Source organism: Gigantopelta aegis, chromosome 3 (assembly GCF_016097555.1).
Source record: "Gigantopelta aegis isolate Gae_Host chromosome 3, Gae_host_genome, whole genome shotgun sequence".
In the NCBI taxonomy this organism is placed as follows: domain Eukaryota; kingdom Metazoa; phylum Mollusca; class Gastropoda; order Neomphalida; family Peltospiridae; genus Gigantopelta; species Gigantopelta aegis.
The window spans coordinates 93,603,726-93,615,841 of record NC_054701.1 but is presented as its reverse complement, the minus strand read 5'-3'; positions in this window follow the sequence as shown (position 1 = coordinate 93,615,841).

Here is a 12,116-nt window from a genome sequence, read left to right as displayed (position 1 = left end):
TTCAAAGCAGTTGTACTAATACCTGTTTCAGACAGCGTCGTAATCATAGATTTAATCGTGCACTACGTGGTAGATAGCGTCCTGGTAGGAGATGGGATCAGTTAACACTATAGTCAGCGATGCGTTTTATTAACGATGCGTGTGACGGAACATGCTCTTAATTTCTTTTCGCCTGTGGCGATATTAATTGTTTTAGAGGACCGTGTGCAGTTCCAAATGCACTTAGCCAGATGTGCAACTTGTTACGTAATACCTTTGCGCGACGGTCATCGAGCTGTACTTCTAATACACACCCAGCTAGGTGCGGAGGCCATGTGGCGAGTAGTTACGTAATACCTCCGCAAGTGCGGTTTTTACAACCGTGATTTGGCGACGATCGGCGTCATTCAGTCTGGGCGATCTAAGAAAATATGCCGGCGTGGTCGTGGTGGAAACTCACATGATAAGATTCGGTGCCGCGATGTACCCCCAGGCGATATTCTGATTTTTATAATAAATAGCTAGTTTTTAGAGATAACTAGGAGAACGAAATAGGAAGGCGTCCAGGGGGAACGTTAGTCCGTTTGGACTTTGGTAAATATATTATTTCTGCTCTGTTGTATAACCTTGATGTGATTGATGTGACTTTAAATATTTTAATACTGTATTATACCAATATTATTTAGACAGTGTCTTTGGTCATCTGACGAAGTAAATCGTAGTCTTACTGTTCTATATTTATACGAGTATTTGGTAATATAAAGCTTAGCCAGTCATCCTAGAAGACCTAGGTAAACTGTAGGTTATTTTCTTTATTGTGATAGGTACCAGTATTAATTCTGTGTTACAAGGTTACTGAATGAGTAGTTAAGGGTTAATTAAAAATTAACCAGTTAGGAATAGAGTGTAATTCCTTTATTAATTAAGTTCCCCTGGAAGCGTTTCTCAATTATCACACGTGTGGGTGTTGTGTCACGGTGAAGTGATTAGCATATTGTGTAAACTAGACACCTAGAGATTAACTAATTAAGTGATCAGTTCTGGGTTGTTATTATTGTTGTTATTAATTAACTACTGCGGCAGTACATTTGTCAGCGTAGGTTAATACAGATTCTAAAGTGTATTGTGTTTCTGTTGTGTTTTATAGTGAACTAAACGTGCTATAATAATATATACTTTATATAAGATCTTATCTCTGATCATATCTAGACGAGCCACATTAGGGTATACCGCCCGTTACAGAGAGATCTAATAGATATACAGTTAGGAGAGATATTTGGACAATCGTGTTTTATTCAGTTACGGGTATTATAGAATCCCTACACCTATATATTAGAATGATGAAAGGTAGTTCTAAACGCTCGGCGCTACCTTTGGATGAAACCTAAAGCTGCTTGCTTATAAAAAACAAATTCTCCATCTGACGTGTTCTTAGTTTCTCTAACGTCTTTACAAGCTCTATGCTATGTACTGGCGCGCGGCCAAATTTTGATGTTGTGGAATGCCCGACAAACTGATAGACACAGCGGCACCAATGTGAATTGTACTAGCTAAGAAATTAACTGCTGTATGTCAGGGGCTTTACCTGTGGCAGTTTGATGCCGCTAGATAAAACTGATTGCTGTATGACAGGGGCGTTACCTGTGGCAGTTTGATGCCGCTGGATAAAACTGATTGCTGTATGTCAGGGGCTTTACCTGTGGCAGTTTGATGCCGCTGGATAAAACTGATTGCTGTATGTCAGGGGCTTTACCTGTGGCAGTTTGATGCCGCTTTATAAAACTGATTGCATGCGCTTGAAGGGATTATTGTCTTGTTTTTAATTTTGTGTATATTTCTTGCGAATGTTACTGGTTTCAAAGTCCTATAGGCAGGCTCAAAATGACCGTAGGTGAGTACTGCCTGTGGTAAAAACATTTCGAACCCTGTTATTTGAAACAATAAACTAAAGTTTATATAAAAATACTATACAGTTTTAAAAGATGACTATATCACAGATGGAATAGTCACGCAGAAGAAGCAACGGGGACAACTAAAATAACAAGTCAAAGAACATTGAGATGACAGGAGAAAATTAACACTTTTTCTCTTCTTCTTTTTTTCTATAATGAGATCGACTTTGAGAAGAAGAAGTTTCGTGAACATCAGATTCTGTATTCCTTTAGTTAGTCATTGTCGCATCTTTTAGCTCGGTTTACTGACAACTGATCCTCACTGAGTGCGCACTTTGTTCTTAACTACATCCGGAAGTAAATGGGGAGGTTCCATGTGCTATATGGTCCTGCATTGTGTATTCATCCGCTTTACAGGCGTTTCGGATGACACTTTCGATGTCGGTCTTAAAGTAAATAAAATAAAATAAAAGCACGTGAGAGTACTTCATAGTAGCAGTAACAAGCCTTTCAAAACGTCACTATGACTTTTTATTTTTTAATTATAGTAATGGTCGTTTACAAATGTAGCGACAGCAAATAACAGTTCTGTCATCAAGCAAACAGAGGGCGGGATGTAGCCCAGTTGTAAAGCGTGCGCTTGATCGGTATGGGATCGATCCCCGTCTGTGGGCCCATTGGGATACTTGTCGTTTCAGCCAGTGCACCACGACTGGTATATCAAAGGCCGTGGTATGTGTTATCCTGTCGTGGGATGGTGCATATAAAAGATCCCTGGCTATTAATGGGAAAATGTAGCGGGTTTCCTTTCTAAGACTATATGTCAAAATTACCAAAATGTTTGACAACCAATAACCGATGATTTATAAATCAATGTGCTCTAGCGGTGTCGATATTTAAATGGATAAGTTGTGAAGATTTTGAACGTATTTTTGGCAAGGATTGTCGAGGAAACCACTGCTTACTCCAAGTGGCAACACATTATACATTTGATATTAGTTAGTCAAAGATTATATGTTGAATCGATTAATTTGAAGGTATTAATTACAAATACATTCGCCTAAAAATGGCGAAATATGACACTAACAGCTTTGAGAATTTTGAGTTCCTGAAATCACCAGGACGACCAAAAATACTTTAGATTTGGTAAAATTCAGAGTTTAATCATATAGCTGTAAATAATGTGACAGACACGATTAAACGAACAAAAGGGGGGGGGGGGGGGGGGAAGAAGAACCCTCCTCCCCCGAAAAAACTGTAATACTGACACTGCCCAAATAGTTCAGATCAGCGGCTTTGGCCAGTAACCTGTGTCTTGGTCAGAGATCCCTCAGTGGCCTCGATGTGGTGTGTGCCCTAGATAGCGTGCTTGGATATAGGCAAGAAATCTAGTTAACATGAATGAACACGGAGGCAATTGAGACGATGACTGGAACTGAACGTGGGTGACAACACTCGATTGTGCTTGAGTTGGAATCCTTGGCGGTGGTCTCTTCATTCACCGATAACTCTTTCAAAACGGATTACACGGGCAGGCGGGAGAGGGGGCAGTATAATTAGTTGTTGTTGCATTTCTTGTTGTTCGTCTGTTTGTTTGCTGTTGTTTTCTTTTTTATTGTCTGTGTTGTTTTTGTTGTTGTTGTTGTTGTTGAGTTTTTGGTTTTTGTGTTGGATCTGTTGAATTTTTTGTTTGCAAACTTGCTATAAATCAAATTTTATTTTCTGGGTGGTGGGTATACAAAACAATTTCCTCCGCCAACCCCCCCCCCCTCCTTCCCCGCCCCTTTCCTTTGATGTGATTAATTCTGTGAGAATGCACAGTGTGTAATTGAGTCGTGGGAATGATGTGTTTTCAGATAACATGATCCTGAACGTCGAGTTAGTCTGTGAGATGTGTAACGCGACACTAGAGAAGAGATCCGCAGATCGCAGTATTTCTGGGATCCAGTGACCCCCAGACTGACCTCGTCTCACGGACAATGGAGTGACGTTTTTTTTTATCACCAGGCCTCGTGCGTCGTCCCCCCGACTCACTACAATAGGCGTGTTGTCTACCCCCGGTGTGTGTGAACAGTGTAATAATAGTAATAGCTACTGGTGTAATAATAGTAATAACTATTGGTGTCATAATTGTCATATCTACGGGTGTAATAATAGTAATAACTTCTGGTGTCATAACTGTGATATCTACTGGCGTAATTACAGTAATAACTACTGGTGTAATAATAGTAATAACTACTTGTGTTATAACTGTCATATCTACTGTTGTAATAATAGTAACATTGTTTAAAGATATGTTTCCATTAGTACGGCTGCGGCCCGGGTGCAGTACTGGAGCAAGCATTTGTTGTTTCCATATACACGTGTATACGGTTACTGAATTCATGCGACATTGGTCCAGTCATAGCATCAAGATGCATATATCTTTTTAAAAAGCACATATTGTTGTAAAAAGAACAGTCAACAATTTGACACAGGAAAAGAAAATGAAAACCAGAAGGAAGCACCGTTGATGGTGCACCATATTGTACAATGAAAAAAGACTCATCTCCTCTGCAATGCTCTCACAGATGTTAAGGGTTAGTTGAACATCCCAATGTTGTCATTCGGACCTCACTTTCTAACAACTTAGAAAAGAAACCCGCAAATGCCACACAGTTTAGGATCTACTCCTGTTGAACATCAACATCTTTAAGAGACTGGATTATCAAAGAGAACACGACTGGCAGTCATGTTGTTTGTACAATGATGAAGGGTTGTTTTTTATGGTGAGGGAGGGTTAAGGGGGGTGGGGGGCGTGTGTGAGTATATGGACTTGACAGACCGCCTACCTGTCCTATTAGTAATGTTTGCTGCACACCTGTGGCCAGCACCGCGGGGCCCAGCGGTCATGTGTCTGGTTCCAGCTGCTGACTGATGAGCTACATCAGTGGAGTGCGGGGATGAAGACACTAAGAGCTGTTTAGTAGTCTCTGTGCGAGTTTATAGGTTCATAATGCAGGCATACGGTTTGTGACAAACGTACCTTTAGCCGACTGTTACGAGGTCAAGAGGTTAACCAAGATCAACACATCATAAATACTCGACTGGGCTACGAAATCCCCGTCACTGTCAGCCTGGGGGTAGTGCTCGTTCTTCTACGTCAAGCGGACATGTTCAGTTCAACCCATCCCCCAAACCCCCCCCCCCCCCAAAAAAAAAAAAAAAAAAGTTATTAAGTTATTATTTAAAATAAAATAAAATACCCCCCCCCCCCCCCTCAAAAATAAACCCGGCATATAAAAAGATGCATTCAAAAATCTTGGATGGAACTTACTGGTGATGTCGGAGATTGTGTCCACGACAGGCGTGCTTGAACAGTTCTCTGATGACATCATGCCAAAAATTACATGGTAAATAATAATTTTTAAAAAACCCATCACGATCACAAAAAGATGTATACAGTGCACACAAAAAATGTGTGTTTAAAAAGTAAAAAATAAGACATGCATACAAAATTAGCACATAGCAAATAGCATCTCACTGGGTCAAAGTTCGAAGTGAACCCAGCTTTGAAAGACGCAGTTAAAGGCATATTGTCACAGACCACTGACCTATTTAATGGTCTAGTAAAGTATTACCTGAACAAAACTAATTTGATTTGACCCTAAATGTACTTTATTCAACCATCTTTCATAACCACCATACTCCATTTATTAATGATATTTTGTAAAAATAATTGAATTATGACAATGGTCCATAATTCAAAAACTAAAATTGCCGAGAGGGTTGACATGGATTTCACTCCATCATGGTTCAGTTAAGGTGATGCAATAGCTAGGTTTGGTAATTAATGTAATTTTTAGTTATTATCCATTTTTAGAGAAATTAGGTCCTTAAATCCGTGACAGTATGCCTTTAATGCTAACAGACCTACTATTGGTAATAAATGTGACAGTATTTGTGGTCAAAAACGTTGTATCATCTGGCTAGCAAATATCTGCAATTTAATTAGAACTAGTGATAAACATCATCAACTCTCCTTTTTGAAACAGGGTCCTACTGTTTCCTAATCATATATAGCACAAACAGTTATGTTCTTTAATGTGTTATTTTTTTGTTTGTTGTGGTTTTCTTTTCTTTTTCTGTTTTGTTTTATTTGCTAATTTGTGATAATTTATGAAAGTATGTTTTGGATAATGTATTACTTTTCCAACTTTCACAGTTTGTATTGTTTGTATTTCCTAATGACATTAAAACATTATTTTTTTTAAAGAATATTAAGATTGAATCTTATAATAATAAAAATATAGAGATGTAGACACGTGAAAAACGGGGTTGTTTGATTCGTTTTGTTTGCTTGGGTTTTTTGTTGGTTTTGTGTGTGTGTGTGTGTGTGTGTGTGTGTGTGTGTGTGTGTGTGTGTGTGTGTGTGTGTGTGTGTGTTGTTTATCTATCTATCTATATAATTTATTAATTTAGTAGTTTTATTTTAATACTTTTATATATTTTTTATTTATTTATTTATTTTATTTACGTATTTATTTATTTTATTTTGTTTACTCATTTTATTTATTTATTTTTGCTTTGCATTTTTTCTTATTTTTTTGGAGGATTTCCCGGATTTTTTTTTTTTTTTTTTTTTTTTTTTTGCTGGTTTTAAATTTAGAATTCAGAGTAGAATTCTCAATGTCATATTGTTTTTATATGAACACGTTTTTAGATACACACATTATTAAACCAGGCAACTTACAAACTACGACAGGATAAGAATAAAGCGCAGGTAATCTAAACCCATTCATAAAGCAATGTCACGTGTGTCGTCTCGTTTTCATGTCAAACAAATGTTTCATTGAGTTGATACCGCCACGTTCCCAGACTGGCCACTTTTGGCAAGTTGTCAGGTCATTGGCGTACACGTAGTAGTTTTCCTCTCGTTGTGATTGACATGTTAGGTCACGTGGTTAGGTCTTTTGGCGCTCAAGTGGGATGCTGTTCTACGCTCCGCCCACTCCGTGGCTAACGTAGTGTAAGGTTAAATTCAGGGCCAGTTCGCGGGAATGTCGCCAAAACAAACTGTTTAAGGAAAGCTCGACCAGGGCATAATTGTGAAATTGCTGCACTTTGTTTGAAGATTTTTGAACTAGATTTGGGACAATAAAGGGCGGTGCTAAAATTTTACAAACGAAGTGGAACTTTCCTGCTAATGTCTTTTGGGTATCAATATAATTGTTATTAAAAGGGATGCTATCATTGTGGTATACTGCCAAATATATATTCACCTTTTTTTTTTTTTCTTTTTTCTTTTTTAAATGCAATGATGAAGTCACAATGATCGCATATATGATTTTCTAGAACGATAGAAGTATTCAATTTAATGATTTGAACACAAAATTCTTTAAAACTTTGACACCAAAGCAGTTGCGTGATTGCTTACTGTTTTGGTGCTTACGAGACGTAGATTTGTGTTTGCTTTCTAGTTTTACCCAGCAAGGCTTATTCTCTAGGAATCCACTGTTTACGCCGCGCAGCAGCAAATAACAATTTTCATATCGTGTCGAGTTCATTGCGCAAAGACATATCTACAGAACTACATGCCAGTTCTTTCCCCATGTTGTTTTGGTGCATGCGTTTAAGGAGGTTGCACAAATGGTCAGATTTCGTGTTCATAAATTGTTGTATGATATTATGTTCTCTACCAATCACGTTCAATCGGCCATCTGGCGCATGAGCTTAGCCATGTTCGATATTCAATTAGTAGTATTACTTAGAAAAGGGAGACAACACCATAGCTTTTGTTCATGATCCGCGTATTCGAAACTCGTGTTCCGGTGCAGGGAACGTGTTCCTGAACGTTTCTATAAAGAGACGAGAACGTGTTCGTCAATGTGTTCCCCTTCTCAGATCCCACACCACGGTTTCTCAAACGCAGTTTCCAATACGTGGAATGATGGGTTTGCACAATGTTTAAATTTACAGTTAAAATTGGTTTTGTTTACCGACATTGATTTATTAATAATCGGCTAATGAATGTCAAACATTTGGTAATTTTGACATATAATCTTAGAGAGGAAACCCGCTACATTTTTCCATTAGTGGCAAGCGATTTTATATATGCAGTATCCAACAAACAGGATAGCACCTAGCACGGCTTTCGGTATAGTATTCGTGGTGCACCGACTGGAATGAGAAATACACCATGGAGTCACTGAAGGGAATCGATCCTAGACCGGCCGCGCATCAGGCATGCATTTTACCACTGGGCTTGTTTGAATGTGTGTATGGATGTTTGTTATAGATAAACGTTTACAATGTCATGTTTCAGTGTCTGCAGTTCGGAGCTTCTAGTATTTGTTTGTGGAAGATATTTTGGGCAGGAGCTGAATATCTCATTTTATGTCTGTATTATATACAAAGTCGGTTTGGTACTCCTGGCTGTTACAAATCCTCTTCTACTTCCATGTCCACGCCCCCCCCCCCCCACCCACACCCCCACCCCACCCTCCACCCCTACCCCCCCACCCCCACCCCCACCCCCACCCCCAAGGCACCCCACACTCTCTGACACCATGTTTTTTGGAAAAGCCATAATAGTTGTGTTGTTTTCGTTTTGTCAAATCGAGTCGTTGGTGTGCCTTCTTGTCAGGTGGCATGTGGGCGACAACCAATTAATCCTTTAACATTTGTTTTGGCGGGCTTGCTCTTGTTTACGCATTACGTTGTTGTTGTTGATTTTGAGGTCGACATTAAATATTATAAAGTAGTATTATACTGAATATGCTTGGGGCTGGGATGTTTGTTTGGTTTTGTTTATTGTTTTTGTTTTTTGTGCTTTTTTGTTTTAGTTTGTTTTTTGTTTGTTTTTGTTTTTGTTTTGTTTTTGGGGGGTTGGGGGATTGTTTGCTTGTTGTTTTTGTTTTGTTGTTTTGGGTTGGGATTTAAAAAAAAAATTCGGAGGATTTATTTGGGGGGGGGGGATTTGGCCACTTTTGTAAAAAATGTCTTATTTTGTTGTTTTCTTTTGTTTTTGTGTTTGTAATTTGTTAAAGATATTTTTAATATTTTTTAAAATTGTTTTCACTGTCAAATAACAAATATATTGTGTATGGCTGCATGTTATTAGTTTTATTTTCAGGGTGTCGTCGTGGATATTGAAACATTAAAGTCCAAAAGTGCATAAACTATGACTAATATTAAGTGCCAGTTGCACGAGTGAATACCACGTGACACACATTAATTATGACTAACGGCAGCGTGTGAGTTACGTAATCTACAGTTAATTCTTGATGATCGTACGTGTTAAATAACACATTGCATGGAGACGAGCCTCAAATACCAGGCAACAAAACTATTGTTTTACAGGCGTGGCACGGTCTGGTCTTATGGATAAGGAGTTCTCTGAATATAATGTTACAATAGTTTTTTTTGTCATATTGATCGTCAATATTAAATGTCAAACTGGTTGTGTGGTTGTTAGTTTTGTCAAAGATCCGTAACATAGTATATATATATATATATATATATATATATATATATATATATATATATATATATATATATATATATATATTTTTTTTTTTTTTTTTTTTTTTTTTTTTTTTAACGACACCACTAGAGCACATTGATTGTTTAATCATCGACTACGTAACATAGTGACACGTGGTTAATTTGTCCTGTGGTGTTTTGTTTTTAATCTGTGTTTGTTGGTTGTTGTTTTTTTGTGTTTTTTGTGATGTTGTTTTTGTGGTGGGGGGGTGTTTGTTTTGTGTGCGTGCGTGCGTGTGTGTGTGTGTGTGTGTGTGTGTGTGTGCGTGGAGTGTTTGATTTGTTTAAAGTGACATTGATCACGTGATTATTGTACATAATGTAACATATTGGGTTATGAGTAAGCTATCGTTTAACACCTACACATAACTACATGCCAGTTAGTTCCCCATGTTTATTGCACTCGTTTGTGGTGCGCAAGAATATTATACCACGAAACCGCGTAGCTATACTATAAACAAGATCAATAAATAACATGAAAAACAACTAGTGTGTGGTTCTTTACTTATAACATACCACCCAAGCATATTTTGATTAACACAAAAGTTTAATTAAATTACACTACCTACTTCGTCTGGAAAGTTAGCTGAAAGGCTAGAAACATGACGTCATTTGATTGGACACGTGAACCAAGCGTGCGAGATTTTACATCACACACATGTTCAATAAATCTATTTTATTGCACAGTCAGAACTGTCTCTATTACCAAAGAGTGATTAAATTGCTCTCTAATAAAATGTCATAGATTTGTCACGTGGTTATGGGCCTGATCCATAACGTAACGTGGCATATTGATAACGTGATTATGAGTTCCATTTAACATGTGGTAACGTGACGAGGTGTATTTGCTTATAATTATTATTATAAATGTGACAATGAGGATGTGATTTCTGGGTATTGTTCATCATAATGTGGCACAGTGGTTATTGGTTGTTGTTTAGCCTAACGTGAAATGTTATCCATGATTATTAGAATATCATATAGTGGTTTAGTAGTTATTGCTACATGGTGACTGTGTATGATTTTCTTTTAGCTTTAAAGTTACATTATCTGGTTACCATATTATAACATCATGTACAAATGTGAAATACAAACTCAAATGCACTTTTAAAAAACTCGTGTGTGTTGGCTATGAACGGAGATAGTCAAACGTATACGCTTGATTCGTCGCCTGTGCCGCCATAGCTCGGCAAAGCACAAACGACAGCCTGTTGTCAGTTTCAGTTAACACGTGCGTTTGCCGATTTCAAATTGTAGGGTTCGTCTCAAAAAATTAAAAGAGAAATATTGCGCTGTAGTTAAAACCGGTTTGATCTTGACAACGTATTATCGACAGTCGTACCTTCCTATTTCAGAAGTTTTATTTTACAAAGCGTTAGTAGAACTTTCAAAGTTTAGTTTGTATACTAGTAACACATTAATCATGTATATATTTTTAAAATAAAATATACTAAAGTAGACAATGAACGTTTTCACGTCTTAATTTTACTTGTTAAAATCGACAAATTCAAATAAATATTATTTCGTTTGGAAAGGGTAAAGTTGGGGGGTGGTTGTTTAACGACATCAAAGATAAAGCATATTGATTTAATAATCATCCGACCCCATACAACCGTAAATATAATGTGTTGAGTGCGTCGTTAAATAAAACATATCCTATCCTTCCTTCCATCTGTTGTTGGATGTCTAACATTTGGTAATTTTGACATATAATCTTAGAGAGGAATCGGGTGCATGTGCAGGGGAGGGTATTGGAGGTCGAAACCTTTACTTGCCCAAGCTTAAAAAAAATTGAAATGTATTTTTGGCCCCATATAAACTTCGCTCAACACAGTCTATATCCCCAACCCCGCTGAAATCCCTGCACATGAGCCTTGGAAACCCGCTACATTTTTTTTTAGCAAGGGATCGTTTATATGTACCATCCCACAGACAGGATATCACATACCATGGTCTTTTTGTATACCCGCCGATGGGGATCGATCCTAGACTGACTGCGCATTTCCAAAAAACACCTTTTTAGGTCTAAGTAATGAATAAAAATAGCATATAGTTTTGAAAAATGTTACGTAAATCGAACACAGTACCCTCTTCCTCTACCCTTAGAGCGTTATGTAATTAGTAACACCCCCTTACATGTAACGCGAATGCCAACAGCTGGCCACTGTCAAAATTTCAAGGCAAATCTCCCACTCACCGACCCCTGGAAAGACGTTGTACCATACCTATATGGATATAAATGTTTTGGAGATATGAGACGACCCCTCAATCAAGACAGTTAAATGTGTTCAAAAATTGCGAAATCTCACGTGATCTCTTGTTGGGGAATTCTATACTTGTGATAAGCCAATGAAAACCGAGATCGGTACGAGCCCGTCAAAAGTGTCCCACTTTCAAAATATTGGCTTTGTTTTTGACCTGGATAACCAATGCGGAGTGCGGCGTCATATATGCACCAAACGTAATTGGATTTTCTGTTCTGTATGCTTAAATAATAAAAATATTCCAGGGAATGTAGTTTTAACAAGATTCAATCATTGCTTAAAAATTCACGATAAAATATAGGAAATAAACTCTTTATAAATCAGAAATGATACTGTATCTGTATTTTCAATAATTCTAAGATATTCGCTCATTGGTTTACCTGCGTGTATTAAATCAGCGGAATCAATCAGAAATGGTTTTGGAAATCCCACAGTAAGCAGAATGTTCTATGATGTC